Source organism: Corvus moneduloides, chromosome 2 (assembly GCF_009650955.1).
Source record: "Corvus moneduloides isolate bCorMon1 chromosome 2, bCorMon1.pri, whole genome shotgun sequence".
In the NCBI taxonomy this organism is placed as follows: Eukaryota; Metazoa; Chordata; class Aves; order Passeriformes; family Corvidae; genus Corvus; species Corvus moneduloides.
Window position 1 is genome coordinate 31,178,816 of NC_045477.1, and position 19,601 is coordinate 31,198,416.

General features: G+C 44.1%; 1 long non-coding RNA gene across 1 annotated transcript in view; it reads left to right on the forward strand.

The window, feature by feature from the left end:
* The window catches only part of LOC116439443, a 36,091-nt gene continuing 16,490 nt past the window's right edge, over positions 1-19,601 (forward strand). Inside the window, exons 1-2 of the long non-coding RNA XR_004238162.1 lie at positions 1-248; positions 6,702-7,045. This is a non-coding gene — a long non-coding RNA (uncharacterized LOC116439443). The remainder of the gene's footprint in view (positions 249-6,701; positions 7,046-19,601) is intronic.

Below are 19,601 nucleotides of genomic sequence, written 5' to 3' on the forward strand. Positions count from 1 at the left end.
TCTGACTGGACCACTGGACTGTAAGAATTGGCTTTGTCTGAGTACCCATTCTCTTCTTTTGCCTTCCCCTTGAAAACACGCATCAAGACAGATCACAGCTCTGTGTCCCACCAAACAGAGAGGTGTGCTGCTGCTTGCATTAAAAGATAGGGCTCACACAGGCAGATGTCAGAAGTGATGGACCTTGCTTCAGCTGGGCGTTCACACTGCTGTGAAAAATCATGAGATTAGCACAGCTACTGAGCTAGGTAAGTGACAGAATCATTGAATGGTTTGGGTTGGAAGGGGCCTTAAAGATCATCTAGTTCCAGCCCCACTGTCATGGGCAGGGCTGATCCCTATCTCTAAAAGCAGTGAAGGGCACCCCTATGTTAGTACTGCAGGATGAACTCACCCTGCCATGATGGGCTTTTTATTAACAACAAACCCTACACTTCAGATTTCACAGTGCTTCTGGTGCAGTCATATTCCCTTGGTGAGCAATGCTCTTCATTTTTCTGCTTCGGCTTTTGCTGCAGAGCAAATCCTAAAATTTTCCCAGGAAAATCCTTGGATCCCTTGATTTCAATAATGTACAACGAATTTGCATTTTCCTTTAAGCTGTGTTTCTCTGCCATAAATTCGACCTTAAAACCAATTTTCGGGGTGTCTTGCCCACCCCCGTTATCTGTTGTTTAGGATGTCTTGTCCAGCCCCCACCTTGCTCCTTCTAGAAGCGATAATCTGTGTATGCAGCACTGGTGTGGGATAAATATTGCCTGAAAGATTTCAAGGTTAAGCAAAATCTGTAGGGAGGGAACCTAACTTTTATTAAGACAACTGCTTTAGCTTGAATAAAACAGAGGAATTCCCAGGCACATCAAACATTTGACCTGATGGTGGATGCAAACCCAGCCACCAGCACCACATGGTAGTGACAGAGTCAAACACTGACCTACCCCAGGGCAGGCAAACGAGAAAGATCTGGAACAACACATGAAATTGTCAAGGATTTTAAGAGCCAGGTAGGCCAGAGACAGACAATCTCCAGTTCCCAAGTACTTTCAGTGTGATTTGGATGTCACTGCCTCCCCAGTACTCTGTATTCCCAATGCCACCCTGGTATAAATGAAGCCACTCACACAGCATGGAAGAAGCCCTGACCTCAGTCTCTTGTCTAGGGAGGTTGTTTTATAGAGTGTGTGCTACGCTGACACTACACTGGGAATAGATAAGGAAGAAGATGAAGGGTGGAATTGTCTACATCTCCTGGTACAAATTGAGACTGTATGCCCAATGTGCAAAAGAACATCTGGATTGTTTTCACATTGTCCAGAAAATGAAGGAACATGTGGAAAGAGGAGAAGGAAGGAAGAAGGGCTGGCAGACTCAGGACATCCTCCACGTCCCTCGATGAGCAGAAATTTATGCCTGATATGGTGGTCTGGCTGAGAACACGGGAATGGGAAGAATTATGACCTAAAGTACCTTTATAGGCCCATTTTTAATGTTTATCCAAAGCTAAGCAATAGACTAAAATACTGAGTTTTTGTGTGGCAAGGCTGTTGCATGTTCCTGATCCAGAAATGACACATCTGATCTGTTCTCCCAGTAAAGACTTGTGGAGCGTCAGTGACTTCCTTGGCTCTGTTATTCTTTACCTGTAATGTCTTGGGCTGTGGTGGGACAAGTCCTGACTTCACATAGACATTTGGCTTAAACAGCTGAACACTCCTCCTTCTATCACTCTGATTTTGGATAACATAAGAATATCCAAGGTAGCTCCTAAACCTGGCATCCCCACAACCACTGGTCCCCAAGTAACCCTATCCAAGCAGGTGGCCTCCCACAACAGCCAAGTCTTGGGGGAATCTCTGCCTGCTCTTGCTCTCTGGAACTGTTCTGCCACATGCTTTTGCATGATGGGCACATCTTGGACACCAGACTCCATCCAGTAATGGATTAGCGGCAATTAAGCAGTGCTCATTGACCTCGTCCTAACTGGACCTCCCTTGAACTGAACGGGAGCCACACTGGATCTTGCCTCTTTCCGTTTCTGGGGCTAATTATTACCAGCTAAACAGCACTAGGCTTTCCCTTTTTCTCATTGCCATGCTTGTTAGCATTGTTTCTTCCAGCAGCTTTTCATCTCAATGGAGGCAATTGTGCCTGGCTGACATTTTAATTCTTTCCAGCTGCATCTGAACAAAATGACACAAATTAAGTGGAAGGGCTTGGGGAAGAAGGGGAAGGAAGCTCCCAGCCCCCACAGTCTGCACTACAGCAAGGGTTTTGTGCTGAATGCAGCATATGCTCAGAAGGTGCCACGGGGAAAGGCTTTGATTCCACACTCACAGTGTGGGCCAGTCCCAGGGATGCTCTGTTGCACCAGAACCTCTCTGAAGCTGTTCCCCTGAAAGTCTGGGTTAGGAAACTTCGAGGTGAAGGATTTGCCAGGTCTCCCAGCAGAACAGCGGCACACACTTGCCTTTGCTTACGGAAAGATACCTTGGTTTACAGACCCCTGCATTCAAGTAAGTGAGACCAAGTGAGCTCCTGACCACTCTGTGAAGGGTCTGAAGATGAACTGTGCTGGTTAAAGACAGATTTAGAACAGACTGGCAAGCTGCAGATCTCTTTAGCAAGGCATGGAAATCCCAGCCATGAATAAAGACCTCTCTGGGTAAGATACAGCATTAATACAGAATACAAAGTCTGCTTATATCTTATAATTAAGGAGAACCATTAAAACAAGTGTACTTAAAAATTGCTCTTGCAGGTCTTAGGTTGCTTTAGAGATACCCACATAGCTTGTTTCAGAATCTAAGCCCTTTAGCCTAAGTTAGGACAAAAAGAGATATCAAAAGCAGAATTAAATGCAAAAAGTCTCTAGCAGTTAGTATGAACCTCAGGGAACAGGATCAGACTAGTTCAGTAAAGCACAGGGCAAGACAATCAGGCTGATGCTGGATTAAGCCAGCCCTGAAAACAGAAGAAGAAACCGAAGATGTTTGCTTGCCACATTTCTGTTATTGCAGCCTCATATTAGTGAGCAGGAACAGAAAAGCATTTGATCTTTTAGTGATTCCTCATTCTAGCACCAAGCTCACAGCCACAACTCAGCTCCCAGTTTCCAGGCACACAACAAGAAGCAGGAGCTGGTGCAGGATGTGTAAGGAACTGGAGATCGGGGGGTGGGGGGCCCGGGGTCCAAAGGACCACAGGGAAATCAGATTAAGGAGGTGAAGAAAGTAGGTGGAAGAGAAGTGACAGACACAAACAGTCCCCAGTGAGCTGATACCTGAAATCCCTGTGATTTCTCTGCCCTGCCTTCCAAATGAGTAGAACCACTGGGTCTGGAGAGCATATCCCAACATTTGATACCAGACCTAAGTGCCTACATGGGGAACTGAGTAGCTCAAGGTCACGTTACAGCCTGGGTCATCTCAGAGACATTCCTGAAAGGTGATTTTGATCTTAGCAGTGTCAAATCAGTTTCTGGAGGCACCTATTGCTCTCCATTAATCACAAAATCATAGAATCAGAATAATTTACATTGGAAAAGACCTCTGAGATCATCAAGTGTAATCATGCCAAGCCCACCACTAAACCATGTCCCTAAGCACCACATCTACACAACTTTTAAATACTTCCAGAAAGAGTCAAGCACCTCTGAGATCCCAAACCACATGCCTCAGGAATTTGAGCTGCTTTTGGTTGCAGAACAAATAACCCAGGGAGGACCATGGCAGTGAAGGAGAAGTGAAGACGTTTTCCAGAAAGTCTCACTGCTAAATTTTTCAGCTGCCTCACAGACTAATGTGAACAGCAGATTCCCACTTACAAAAAAAACCCACCTCCGTGCCTTTCTTCCTCAAAAGCCCTGGAGTGCAAGACCTATTTTCCCAGGTGATAAGAGTTCCTTTCAGGTGGTGGAGTTGGTGCCTCTAACGCCAAGAACAAAATGTGATCCTGGCAGCTTTTCAAAGCACCGATCCTAACACCTGAGGAAATGTCATTGGGATGTGCTCAACTGAGAAACAAGGAGCAAAAGCAGAGAAAAGCTTTGCTTCAGCTTTTGTCATGGCTTGCTTTTTCTTCAAAGATGTATTTGAACAGCTCTCAGCAGGAGCTATGGATGCTGCCAAGCTTTCAATCCATGCAGATCTAAAATATTTGTAATCAAAATGGAGCTCCGGGGCACTTGTTTATTTATTGCAGTGGTCTACATCTCTGTATGTCCCCATGACTCCAATTTTAAAAGGAAGAGGCACAGAAAGGAACAGAGGGTGACAGAGGTAACAAGAATTGCCTAATTTATAAAGGGCTGTTTGTGCATTTTTTTTACTTGCAGAAAGGATCTCTGTCCAGTAAGTCAAATTCTTTGAAGGATTTAAAGGAACATGATACTGTACATGTTTTTTTTTCATTTAGAGGCCATAAATTTCGTTCTGTGTTTTCTTGATACATTTTCTTTTGTGGCAACACCAGTTTAAACAATTACCTCCCAGTCCTTGTCCCTTACCCCCTCCCAAGTGTTTGTTCCTGCAATATCGTGGTGTAATGCCACAAAGCTATGGCTAAGTAGGGTAAGATAAAAAGAATTAGGGAAGCAAATTATTATCCCCAAAAAATCTGTTTTGTCTCTGTTGCTTTGTTGGATCCATTCCCCAAGCCAGTGCTCAGCAGAGCAGCTGTGCTGGCAGGGAAGAAGGGATGGCATGCAGCAGCCTGGCTACAGGATTGACAGGCAGCAGAGGGAGGGAGAGCAGAAAAGCCATCAAAGACAACATACCTTGAAGCTAAAGACTCAATTAGTGGCTTTTCATGCAGCCGTTCCATGAGAAAAAGACGGTAATCACAGGTTCTGCATCCTCCCCATCACCCAGCAATGCCAGCAGCATTCACAGCACCGATGCAGAGCCCTCCCCTACCTTAGGGACTCAGCAGAAGAGGAGGGAGAACCAGCATGGCTTGAGTTCTACACAAGAAGAAAGTTTGGAAAGACTCAGCTTGAGACCTGTGCACCTTTAAGCCACACCTGGGCACTTCTAAACTGAAGATTTAAGGAATATTTTGCAATAATGAATATGGAAAGAGAAACAGGGTGAGCACTGTGAGCCTCTGGAAATTTTTTAAAGCTCCTAAAATCAGTGTATAAATAGCCTTGACTATTTAAAACATTTGGTAATGTGGAGATAAATGAATGGTAGGAGCTGCAGGAGAGAAGGGTCTCAGGCTGGTATCAAGTCCTGTGAAGGGCACCAAAGAAGCAGGGTATGGAAAAGAATGAAAAATAACAGCACACAGCAGGCACATGGGCAGTTCTGATTTAGGTCCTAAGATGAATGAGGCAGTGGTAGAGCTATCTGAGGAGAGGAAGGACTTTCTTTCTGTCTGTCTTTCGGTGAAGAGTGGGAAAAGGCTGGAGGGGGAAGGGAGCACGGCTTGGCAGAATGCTAATGAGGCAGAGGTGATACTGCTTGATATAGAACTGAATGTGCTTAGGGGACCCTCCAGGGATGATTACCCAAAATTACTTTAAGAAAATGCCACAGAGACACTTCTGGATCTGCACAGAGTACATAGCACAATAGATCTTCATACAGGGAGATTGACACATGGATGATGGATGTCAACAGTGAAGGAATTCCCTTTAAGGGAAGGATGGTAATGAACTTTGGAAACAAGTATTGGGGCTGAATGTACAAGGGAATGTTGTGTAAGGGCTGGATTCAAAAGGAGATGGGTGTGCAACACTCATGGTTTTGTCTCCCTGCTGAGTGTGAGCTGGGAGTGGCTGACTGTCCCAAAGCCTGCCATGTGATGCAGAGTTTACAGTCACATCTTAGGAAATCCATGAAGTTCCATTTCTTATCCCAGTAATGAATGTGGATGGTCAGGGGTCTTAGACCTTAGCTTCAAGTTCAAGCCCTAAAGTTGCAAATAACTCAAAGGGAAGGGAGGTTTAGCATAACAAGGGAGAAACTGCTGTGGATCTGTTAGAGGAATGGTGTCCATCCATTCTTGAGCATGTGTTTTACAGTTAATACCTGCATCATTAAAACAAACACAAAGGGAAGGAAAATACATGATGTCCTTCCACGTGGCCAAAAGCCCACGCAGACAAGCTGGTTGTCTAGTGAGTACCCTAAGCTCTCTCTTATATTAGTCGTAGCTAGAGGTGCCAGCAAAGGGTTTGTGTCTGTGTTAGGAGGGAAGAAACCTCCTCCACTTTTACAACACCTTATCCACAGCTGCAAGTTGTTTTTGAGACTTCACTTCAGCTGCAGCACCACCCTTATTTCAAACCCAAATCATTTTGCTTCCAAGTCCAATTTGTTAAACTAAGCAACAGCAGAATCCACACACTTACTGGGAGGTCCTTTACAAAACACAAGCATTCATCCAAATAAGTAAGAACAAGCTAATGTCTTGTCCTACCACCTCAGAAAAATAAACTCATTGTTCCCACTAAACTTCAAGGAGTGTGCTTTGCTGTGATGCAATATCATGGGGAGAAGAGAAAACAAAGACATATTGGGCAAAACCATACCGTATTTCCCTTCAGGATTTATGTTTTAACATCTTGTAAATCAAAAATGCCTTCATTGTTTTTAGCATGTTTTGGAAACAGAATTTTCCTTTGCCTTCTGTTTTCAACCCAAATTGATTTTGAAGCCAGGACTACAAAGAAGTGCTAATGCTGGGCTTTGTTTCAGAAAGGTGATTACATCTTTGCTCACGGATGCCATTTCCTGTTCGAGATTCCTGGCTGATTCGGTGGCAGCCCTGACATTCGTGGTGGGCGGACATAAGGAAGACGCTGTTCCCATCGTAACAAGCTGTGATTACTGCCTATCATGACAGCCCTATTCAGTACACCTATTGTCAAGCCAGCTCATGTTCCTGCTCTGAATTGCCCTCTGAAGAGGTCTCTTTTCTTTTTCTCTCCGCTTGCCATCCTTGTGACCTAAGCATACAAACTGAGGTCCTGGAGAAGACAGCAGAAATGTTCCTGGAAAAGGTTTTGTGTCTGCCTGCAGGTCTTGGAGGCATTTGCTTGGTTAGTGCACCTGGAGATTTCTCCTTGTTTTTTGCAATCTCTGTCAGTTATTTGAACAGCTGTCAGGCTATGATTCATTTCCCCTAAGTCTACACACTTACCAAAAGCTGAGCATTTAGTCTACGTACTCTACAGGTAAGGGAAAGAGATGTTCAAAGGTTCATACACCTAATCCACTTGGAACCCATACACCAGGGGAATTTGAGTCAATCTGCACAGCTGCCTTTCCTTTCCACACACTAGAAAAGTAGCCTCGGACACTTTGACTAGTGACTTCCAAAGACAATTTTCTATTCTGGTATTGTACATCTGCACAGATCTCTAGAAAGCTACTACACTACCTTTCTGTCTGATTCTCCTTTCCAATTATTCTGTGTACTAATGTAGGTAGGCTTTATTTTTAATGGTGAGCAAAAAACCCGAAAGAATTCCAGGCAACAGCAGGACTATTGGTTTAGAAATATGAAAAAGATTGTAGATTTCCATGGTTTAGAACAATGCTGCAGCTAAGCTTACATTTTTGTCAGCTTTCTGTTTTGTAGTTCATCATTTGGAAATTATTTGCCTTTAGAGAGAGGGTGACCAGACTACAGTAAAATCACAGGATTATAGTTCAAATCACTTTAATTAAATTCATTTTAATTCAGTTAACTCTGAAGGCTGAAGCAGTTTATGTCAGTTGGGAAAGGGTCCTGGCTCAGATACCTCCTTTAGAAATCCATTACTAAATTATCTCAAAAGGAGGCTCATCAGAAGAAGCTCCTAAGAAATACGGCTGAGTTTGAATGCCCTGGACCAGTCTGCAAAGTGATACCTCCCCTCACTAGAATCTAAAGAAATTAATAACGGGGGTGCCAGGGGGGGCAGTGCAGTCACAGTCTACAGAGCTGTCAGCAGAACCTCCCGGCAGTGACTGCAAAGCCAAATTCCATTCTGACATCTTGGCACTTCCGCATGGAGTTCATCTCAGATGAAGCTGGGATTTCAGACTTCAAAGCACAACCATCCTATGCTTGAAGAAACTGTGAGCAGTTTAATGTGACCTTATAATTCATAAGCCATTCATATAGGGTCATCCATCTCTGGATGCCCAGCCTCAAGGGGATGGAAGCAGAATTCTCCATTAGTTTGGATTATTCTGGGAACTTGGAGTGGCTCCAACATTACTGGTCTAAAAACAATGAGACTCTGGTCAGATTCTCATAGTTTCTCAAGAGGAATAATTTGCTTTACCAAAGTGGTGAGAAAATGAGACCCATCTCCTTAAGAGATTCCTGGTCCGGTGTGACCCCTAAGTTCAGCACCATGTTCAGTGCAAGCTCAGCGCTGGGATCACAGTCCTGTCACCCTCCTCTTCAAGCAGAGCCAAAGCCCACCACACGCTCTACACAATGCAACAGGGGCAGCTACACCCTTTTGCTCACCCCTGGACTTCCTCTCTGGATCCTACACCATGAAGTTCTTTAGCTGTCCGCTTCCTATTCAGTTCAGACACTTGTGTCCAACAGGAGGAGGAAGGTGATTTTCCCCCTCTACCACACTCTCATTAAGACCCCACCTGGAGTACTGTGTCCAGCTCTGAGGTCCTCAGCACGGGAAGGATGTGGACCTGTTGGAGCAAGTCCAAAGGAGGCCACAAAGATGCTCAGAGGGCTGGAGTTGAGCTGAGAGATAGGGTTGTTCAGACTGGAGAAGAGAAAGCTCTAGGGAGACTTTCTTGTGGCGTTTCAGTACTTGAAGGAGGCCATTAAGAAAGACAGGGACAGTCTTTTGGGCAGAGACTGCTGTGATAACACAAGAGGGAATGGTTTTAAACTGAAGGAGTGTCAATTTAGATTGGATATTAGAAAGAAGGTGGGTTTTTTTTTATGAGGGCGATGAGGCACTGGCACAGGTTGCCCAGAGAAGCCGTGGATGCCCTATCCCTGAAAATGTTACAGGCCAGGTTGCATGGGAATTTGGGCAACTCGATCCAGTTAAAGATGTTCCTGCTCCGTCTAGACTAGGTACTCTCTAAAGGTCCCTTTGAAGCCAAACTATTGATTCCATGATTCTGGACTGGGTATTTCTCTGTTCCAGGAAATTGTCTGAGACCTCCCACCTTCATGGTACCCAGGACCAAACCAACAGCCTACAAAGCTGCAAAAACCCCCAAATACTTTACTTTTGGCTAAATGGTAAGCTTTTCCAGGCAGCCCTCAGTACAACACTTACCCTCTGTGGATACGCAGGCATGCCACACTGAGTAAGGACTCCTCATGCCCTTGAAAAAAGAAAAAACAAGGACCACACACATCTTCCATTGAGCTCTACAGCACCCAGGTATGAAAGGGACAGAGCAGGGGGCACTGGACTCTCTACATGGCCAGTGCTGAATGGATGGAGCTGGCAAAGCTGGATTTCACCAGGGCGGACACTTGCTAGCAGCAGCTACTTTTATTTATCTTGTTCCTTGTAACTGCATGAATTAGAGACTCATGAATTAGATCATTAGCTTCACAATGAACCAGAATGCTGATTTATTTAATGAATGTAAATGGTCTTTCGTTAGCTAATTAAATTAGGGAAATGAGAACTGTTGGTAATAAAATGGATAGAAAAGAGTGAAAAAGGTTCTGTACCCCGGTGACAGCTGTAATATAGGTCTTTCCATGGCCAAGCCCCTCTGCAAAAGCTTCATACCAAGTTTCTGTCCTTGAGGGCAGCCTTTTACTACATCATCTGTGGCCAGACAGGGTTTATTGGAGGTCTGTAAAGGTCCTGAGCCAAGAGAGTTGATGCGCTGTGCTTCACTTTGTAGTTACACCTGCACCCAGACTAAGCTGAGTGGTCTCCTTGAGTTTGTATCAGTGTAAATACAAGCATTTGCATAATAAGTGCAATGAGCTATTTACAATAATTTTCACTTTTATCTACCATGAGTCAGTTTCTCGGTGGTTTGGAAATTCCCTGGGTTGAAAACTCTGCTGTTCCAAGCCACCTGTTTATGAAAACACTCTATGGTCCTTCTTCAGTCAAGTCTAGCATCCAGTAAGTCCAGTCCTGACCTTATAATTCATAAGCCAGAGACAAAAGAAATTACCTTCACGCAAAGGCTCATGCTGGTGGTTCCCAGCCATGCATTTCAGAGCTGTAAAAGACTGTGTACCATAGCAAGAAGGTATTCTGTGTCTGTGGTAGCAGTCCTCATCTGTTAGGACAACACTGTGGAGGAATTTGAGGCATAAAAGATACCATGACTTCTCACATAAAGAATACCTGGGAAAATTTCACCTTTGATCTGCTGAATTCCCAGTTAACTCCTTTATGCCATAGACATAGCTCATGTCAGGGACCTCTTCCCCCACCTAACAGAACTGCAGCAATGGGAGAGTCCTTCAGTTTGGCTCCTTGGGGCCAAATGCTGGGCAATAAATCTTACCCATTCCTTCAGGTGAGGCATAGGTATGTCTAAAATAATAGAGCTCATAGAGGAATGGCATGAATTTCCTGCCAAAGAACATAACTAAAAGCCAAAGTGTTTTTTGACAGGTTTATAATCCACCCATGTATTGCTGTCCATGTAGGTCACACATTAGTCTAGCCATATCTTGCTCAAAACTCCTCTTAGTATGCAATTTAGATAATTTTAACAGCCTTTTTGTAGACTATTAGAAAGTAAAGCAATAACAGAAATGGCACAAACCATTGTCCATCCAGAACACCTACAAATAGATTGTTATTCTACGGAAATAAATCAAATATAAGACTTCAAGCATCAGGGAAATAACTTCCATCAATTAAACCATGTGAATGACTGAAGTCTTAAAATCAAATGCAGCCAGCATAAATAAATCATCACAAAAGGCCACTCCTTGGCCAGAGACTATGAGGAAGTCACCACATCTGTAACTGTTATTAATAGGAATAAGTCTGTAAAGATGTAGATACAGGCTTGAATTTTCAGGCCTATATATCTACATGGGAGGCAATAATTGGAAAGCAGAGATGATTAATATGCCTGATTAACTGCACTACCAGAAGACAGGCAATGCAATTACAGAGTCTTTCAGACATGCATGATCCTACACTCCATCACCAACCAAATAAAACAAACACAAACAGAATTAATCAAAAGAAATATGAACACTGAATTTAAGTAAACACATGCAAAATGTCAAAGACACCTTCATTCTGGATTGTTCTCACTATCGGCAAGAGAAGGATAAAATTAAAAAGGTGAAAGAGATAAATGATGCATTCCTACCAAAATTAAGGGAATTTCCCAGCACAGGCTCTTGCAGCTCCATTTGGTCTGCAGCCTGGCAGTGTGTAGGGAATACAAAGTGAATAAAGCCACTTTCAGGACAGGATGCAAAGTGCTTGTGAGTGTTGCCACTGGCCATGACTAATCAGGACTTCATCTCTTCCCAAAGGCAGCCTCTCAAAGACCTTTGGACTGTGGCTGACCTCATTCCATAAGCCAAGACTGTAAGTTATTCCTGTCGAAAAGGGGTTGCTTCTCTTCGTTCTCCCATACCCCTCATCTCCCTTGCTCCTCACCAAGAGGGGAGAAGGACTTCTCTCAGCAGCCACCACACTCCCTCAGCTTTGTTTTTGTTGGTGAAGCAGATGTAACTACTCTCTCTCCACCTCTTCCCCATCCAAATGGACTTTCCCCAGATGGCTGCATGGCACTGCTATGAGTCATTCCTGTGTGACAGGCTGGGGATCTTACATTATACCTGTGAATTGATCCAATCCAAGTTAAAAATAACCTTGCAAAAAAAAAAAAAAAAAAAAGAAAAAAAAGAATGAATGAAAAGAAAAACACTTTTTAAAAAGCTGTAGGAGGGTATGAGGCAGCCCATAGAAAGGAATAGAATCCACGGGAAGGGTGAGAGCTGTTGAAGCTGGGTTTGGTTCCACAGTAAATGCCTTTGAATCTACAGTTCAGCCAAGTTAATGAGAGTGATGGGTTACATGTGGAGTAGGGGCTTCCCATGCCCTCTGTACACCCAGCTCCCAACCCTGCATGATCTCTGGGGAGGCCACAACAAAACAGAGATCAAAGCCAAACCTCTTAGCTATGAGAAGAACATCTTCACAAGAAGACTTCACACCAGGAATCCCTTCTTGGTGAGAAAAAGTAGCACAACAGATCAGTGACTTGATGGGAACTGCTGCCTCCCTCTTTGACAGAAGCTTGTGGTACCTTTTTCTGTCCCAGTGCACAGCCTTTTGCTCCTTATTAATCCACGTTAGCTTTCCTTCTCCTCTCTTCACTGGACTCTGACCATGCAAATAATACCCTTTCCAAGAATATTACAACATCTTTAAAATTTTTTTTTGACCTCTAGGGTTTATTTAGTTGACTGATGTACACATTCCATCCTGTGATCACGAGCAGTAGCAGCAGCTCTCAGCTGAATTCTGGTACTTCTTTTTTGTGTGTTATTTTTTCACAGCAGGAGCTGAGTGTCAACTCACAAACCTAGCTTAAGAAGGGAGAGAAGAAGCAAGAAAGAGCTCCTCAAATGCTCCACTTTCTCTGAGAGCCTATTTGCAAAGGAATATTTCCACTGTCAGGACAATCTGATGGCTTTCCCAGAACATGGGAAGTTCATGGGAGCAAGCAAGTGCAACATGTTGAATTTTTCACTTGGAAACCAGTTCAGCCCTACTGTGAAGCCCAAAAGCCACAGAAACAGACCCAGGAGAACCAAAGTGACCATCACAGTGATTTGATACAGCAAGGACAGAGATGATAGAATCATAGAATGATATGGGCCGGAAATGACCTTAGAGATCCTTTAGTTTCAACTCTCCTGCCATGGGCAGCGACAACTTCTGTTAGACCAGATTGCTTAAAGGCCCATCCAACCTGGTCTTGGACACTTCTAGGGACAGGGTAGCCACAGAGTGGTGCAGCATGCTCAAAGTGTAGGGTATTAAGAGTGGGAGGAAATCACAACATCTCATTTCCCCTCTCTTTGAGAGGCACAAATCCCAAAGGCACCCCAGGAGGGACTCAGCCTGAAAGCCCTTGGGGGTCACTTAAATTTGCTTCCACATTTTCCTGTTCTCTAAGTTCTGAAATGAATCCCAAAATGCAGGTCTGGATTACAGTGCAATATAGTTTTCAAGATAAAACCATGGAATTTGGGGATTTGGAGCAATCGATACCTGTGAAAACCAACAGTTACTGCTAAATGTTATGGGTGGGATTCAAGACAAGCCATGATTTCCCTTCATGTTGATTGATCTGTGTGTGTTTATGCAAAATAAAGGATCAGCAGGAAGGACTGCATGAGTTGCTGGTTGGAGTCAGCCCATGGTGCTTAAGGTGAAAGGGACATGATCAGATCTGCCATTCCAGCCACCCAGTGGGGCTTTCAGACACTCTGATGTCAAAGCCCAAAAGAACAAGGGCACACCTCCATGTGGCCAGTTCCTCCCCAGATACCTACGATGTCCCTCAAGCTACCTGATGGTATCTAGGCTGGATGCAGGACATGGTGCTCTAGAGGTCTCCATGGATTTGGTGTAGAGTGGTAGGTACATCTCCTTGGGCAACAGTGGGCCCAGTGCACCCAAAAATCTTTGGTCCTGTTTCCAGCATATCTGCCAGGATCCTGGAAAGCCTGACATGTCACCACTAGCCAAGCATTTCCTTTATCATCAACAACGTTCTCAACGACCTTTCCTACTGAGAGAAGGCCAAGAATCATAGAATAATTTAGGGTGGAAAAGACCTCTAAGATCACTGAGTCCAACTATCAACCTAACACTGTCAATCCCACCACTAAGCCATGTCCCAAAGCACACCATCTACCATGATTTTGAACACCTCCAGGGATGGTGATTCCACCACTTCCCTCTGCAAGAGGCTACAGCAACTCTGAGAACTTCTGGGAGATTAGGACACAACAGCCTGATTCAGTCAGCCCAGACTCCTAAGACAATATACGTCCTACAGCAGTATCCTTGGACAACTACGCTGCATCACAGGAGAGGAAGCCTTTTGCCAGTGTAGTTGGCATTCATGAAATTCCTTAAATGCTTTGAAATGCCTTAGATACTTGTATATTGCTCCCTGGCCTTGTTCAGCCACACAGTAAACAGGAAGATGGGCTCCTGTTGATATCTGGGCTTGATCTGGAAGGATATTGCAGTAATAGTCATCCAGGGCACTGGTCCAAAATATTATGCTAAGCGAAACAAATTGGGACATTTCCCATCCTGCGACCATTCAGGGTGCATCAGCCCATTTCCCAGACCATAGTGTTTTTATCACATGCTGTGCAGGGACAGTTGTGCCAGCGTTGCTGATTTGGATCAACCCTTCCCTTCATACCCCTGTCCCTTTCCACAGACTGGATATAAAAACAACCCAAGTCAAAAAGCTCTGGGCCCTTGGAAAGACTGGGAAATTTTCTGAATATGGGAAATAGAGGTACCAAAAGGAGGTTAGCTGGGTTAAATATTGTTCATGAAGTGGTGGTATGAGTGAGACTGAGGAAAAGGAAGGGAAATAAGAGCCATTCACATGAAAGGAAAGTGCTCACTCCCAGCAGGAATACGTCAGGGAGCTCTCTGTTTAAAGGCATGAAGAGGCTGTGTAATTATAAGACCCTTGTTACTAAAAAAGAGATTTTGTTTTATTCCGTTTTTATTTTGTTATCAGAGTTGGTTAAAACCAACGAGGAGAGGTTTAGCATGAAAAATAAGGTTTTCTGCTGTTTTTTTCAAGACATTTCTGGAGCTGGGCCATGCTTTGTTGGGCTCAGTTTTCCCCATGAGTGCAGGCTTCTCTTTACAGGAATATGGCACTTCCTGAGCTCCCACCATTCCCACAGTGTTCTCACAGTCACGTTCTTCTTTCCGTGTTTTTGAATCTCTCACTCGGAGGGTAGCAATCAATGGCAGGGAGGGTCACACGTTTATAGGCTTGAGTCCAAGTTTCCAGCTAATGACTTGAACAGAGGTAGAGCAGCTAGGAGAGGTCCCTCAGAGAGTGAGGCTGGAACAACAACAGAGTTTTGCTGGGAAATCAAAGGTGTGAGACTCAAGTTGAAATATGGTCTAGAGAACCCCAGTGAGCAGGCACTTAGCTGTGAAGCAAGGGAGCCAAAGGTGCTATGTTGCCCATCCAGCATCTCCATATGTGCTTGGCTACCATTTTTCCTTAAGGACATACCCTTGCAAGTTGTATTTGAGAAAGACATATGAGTGCACAAGCAAGGTCTGCTGATCTAATAGGAATGGATACACCAACCTGAAGGTAGAGACAGAAATAACAAAGAAGTAGTTAACTTTTGGAACAGATGAACTTTTTCTGTTGGAAAGTTAAAGTTGATATTTACTCTGAAAATGTGCTTAGGCCAATTACGATTTACTGGGCTCAGTTCATAAGTAAGACAGGATATACTGTTGCCTAATGAATTCCTCTGAGGTGAACAGCACTGGAACAGGCAGCCCAGGACAGTGGTGGAGTCACTACCCCTGGAGGCATTTAAAAGGCGTTTAGATGTGACACTTGGGGACATAGTTTAGTGGTGGCCTTAACAGGGTTTGGTTAACTGTTGGACTCCATGATCTCAGAAGTATTTTCCAACATTAATGGTTCTGTGTTTCTATGAACATGTAGGAAACCAGGGTTTGCTTTCATTTCCCTGGTGTTTCACAATAAAGAACTAGGAAAGTGTCCGATCTCACTCACCCAAAGGATGGGAATGGATCTAGATGATCATGAATGAAGGTGGTCATGAGGATAAAAGGAGCACCACTGTCATATCTTTCTTGCAGATTACACAGGATCCAGGCTGATTTTATTTGTTTGATTTTTTTTTTTAAGAAAAAAAGGCAGTTAAATTGTCAATCCTTTAACATAAATTTCATCTGAGCATGCCAAGCAGCCATCAGGGTTAAAACCTACTACAGCTCCACGTTCTTCCCACTGTATTTGCAACAAGTAAGTCTCTCACATCCCAGGGATGTGGCTACTCTGAGCCAGCACAATTCACAGTCAGTCAGGGTTTGATTTTGCAAATCCTTCTCTAACCAAAGCTTTCACACACAATGAATCCTTTGACCTCACTGGGCTTGATGACGTGTGTCCCAGCAATTTTTGATGCCTCAGCCCTTGACCTGCCAAAAGCATGGGAAGGCAAATGCTGCCCTCAAGGGCATTTCTACATAGGAAGAGCAAGGGACCTTGAATGCTACAAGAAGGCCACAATTTTAACTCTGTGAATGAAGTCTCTGTCAACCATCAGCAAAGAGCACTCTGACACTTCAGGGCGTTGCTGTCGTCAGTGTAAAATTAACAACTCCGTCAGACAGATAGTGTATATTTGTCCCTTTTCATTTCTTTTTTTGCCTCCTCTGAGTCCTCACTAAGATTTCATTAAAGCAATGTTAGAGCACGGGTGTTAGCTTGCAAGGCTGAAATAAGGTATTTGCTGTAACCTTCGCTGCTGGGCTGAAAGACGCTGTGAGCAAATTTTAAGAGAGATGCTGTAGAGACTGTGGACTTATTATTTTCCCTCTGGAAGCTGTTCTTTGTTTGCGTGAGGACTTCTGGAAAGTATGCGTCTTTAATGAGCAGATCCCTGGTAACAAATCAGGTTGGGATCTCCACATTTCACAGCCCCATGGACAGCCTGTCTGCTGTATGACTGATGCTTAAGAAACAGGAAAGCTGGGGGCTGCCCGTGGGTGCATTCCCACTGACTCCTAACTGGAAGCTGAGGAGATTTAAGACCTGAGGCCATGAATGCCTTGAGGCCATATTCAGGGCACACATTTTGGAAACTGAATATTCTTGACAGCCAGCAATGATTCAGACCAGACTATCTCTGTCTGCCAGCTGGGGTGAAGCTAATACCAGGCATGAACACCTGAAAAGGCATTCACAGTGTATTTCCACAGGCTTGTATCCATCCCTGCTTGGAGCATCATGTTGGACTGGTACTTCCTGAGGTTCTTTCCTGTCCAAATTCTCCTATAATACTGAGAAAGGTGGGACCCTCAAGCTGAATTTCTCCCCTTCACACAGTCAGATTTAGGCACATCCTGAAGACACCAGAAAGGGTGTCATCCAGTGTCAGCCTTACACAGTGAGGCAGCAAGCCTGTACAGGAGCTGATTGCTGGTGGTGGCTACAGAAAGGCATGAGATAACAAATCTTCACGGCCTCCAAGGGAGGTTGGGTCCTGTACTGCATAGCTGCATTGTACAGACATGAAGGCAAATCCCTTCTGTGCTCCTCAGGCTGCTGAGTCCACAGATGTGGGCTCCTGAAGGATCAGGACTTGTGTGGACATCATCTGATGTTCCATTTAGGTTACCTTTTTGATACATCTTGGCTTAAGTGTCTTCAAAAGAGGATGCAGTTATTTTGTAAAATGTTCCTTCTGATACATCTCATATTCCTACAAAAAACACAAGTGTTTTACAGCAAAAAGATACTCTGTAGGTCCACAAGTTCATTGCTGGAGGTTAAAGAGCTCTCTATATATTGACATCAAGAATTGCAAATGTGCTATTAAGTTTTGAATTTCAGTTTTGTCTGAATTTCCCCTTGGCTTTCCAAAGGAGCAGAACACAGGTGACACACTTTGGGTGAACTCTCCTGACAGGGCAACTGATGGTTAAACAAATAGTATTTCCCAGAGTGGCCTTTGCAGAGGAAAATGTCCTTGTCCCACCACTTCATCAGCAGAGCTGCCTAGCAGGAAACACCCAGCATGCTCAGACCACTTGGAGCTTTGCAGCCTTAAGCAAAATGCTGTATTTACAACGACTTTATTGTCATCTGAATGCCTGCAATACAATTGTTTGATGCTCAGACATGTGATTGATCTGGCAATTTTTTACTCTGTAGTCAGTAGACAGTGATGGGTGGTTCTCAGCAAAGGGAACTGGCTGCTGTATATGACAGGCAGCTGATAAAACTGACTTTTGCTATTAGTTCAGAGATAACTCCTTTTATTATCCAAAAACCTCTGCTTCTTGACCTCTTCTCAGGTGAGCGGTGGGTCATTGCTCAGTGAGACTATCACAAATTAACCTTTAATTTGCTCAGATCTCACCAAGGCATGAAGTGCCCAGATGTCACCAAGAGTCATGCAAATTGAATAGGAAACTCAGTGAGAGCATGTGTGCCCCATGCTGGGTCATCCAGCCTGGACACTGGCAGGGAATACTTGGACATCACAGAGTCACAGAATGTTAGAATGGTTTGGGTTGGAAGGGACCTTAAAGATCATACAGCTCTAATCCCCCTGCCACGGACAGGGTTGCCACTCACTAGATCAGGTTGACCAGGACCCTCTCCAACCTGACCTTGAACTCTTGGGGCAGCCACAACCTCGCTGGGAAACCCATGCCAGTGCCTCACCACCCTCGCAGTAAAGAACTTCCTCTTAACATCTAATCTAAATCTCCCCTCTTTCAGTTTAAAACCATTCTCCTATCACTTTCTGGGCATATAAAAGTCACTCTCCATCTTTAATACAAGCCCCCCTTAGGTTCTGGCAGATTCTAGAATGTATCCCTTGAGCCTGCCCTTCTCCAGGCTGAATTACCTCAACCCCCTCAGCCTGTCTTCACAAGACATGAGTCCTTCATCCCAGCAAGCCCCAGTGTGCCACAGTGCATGTTTTAAAGCCTATCTCTTTGCTCTTTTCACCCAGAACAGGACACTTTCATGACTTGTCATCTAAATCCCACTTGGCATCTTGACAATTGAGGTCACAAATGCAAGGGCTGAAAAGTGACAGAGGTTAACCTAGGTTGTCTTAACAGAATTCAAGGCAAGCAAACAACATGAAACACTAGATTAACTGAGTTGGAACAGGTTTGCAACATGAGCACTGCTTTATTACCCAGTTGATATAGCTGACAGAGCAAGATGTTGAGTGCACCAGCTTCTCTAAGGCTAAAGTGAGTGCAGCAAACTCTGAGAACAAGTGTTTTGCATTTAATCAGACTGCACAAGTTAGGCCACCTCCTACCTGTAGGCACCTGTAGGGTAGAGGTAAAATTAATGAAGGGGAAAATGTGTTTATTTCCAAGGGATAGAAAGGGTACATGGAGAGGAAAGCTGAGACTGTGCTTGCAAGCCAGTTTAAAAATGCCTGTTGGACTGGTAGAGTAACTGGTGTTGCATAAAGTAGCAGGATTGGACAAGATATATTTTCAGTGGAAATCTCAGGAGTAAATCTTGCTTACTCATTACTTTATTTCTGTCATAAAAAACTTGTTCTCCAGAGAGCCGAGGGTGTGACGCCAGCACTTTCTTATCATAGGGTTTTATAAACTAGTCAAAATATTCTGTATATCTCTGAACCTACATTTTTTTTTCCCTTCCTCATGACTACCCAGGTATTTGCATGACCTTTATTCTTCTCTTACATAAGTACTTTGCAAGCGTTTACAAACTCACTGATAGTAAAATTTTATCTTGGCAAAGTGAGCACAGCAGTGATTTCACATTCTGCTTTTATCAGCTGTCTTCAGTCTAGAAACTTCGCAGCCCGGGGTCAATCGTACATCTCATGAACTTCATAAT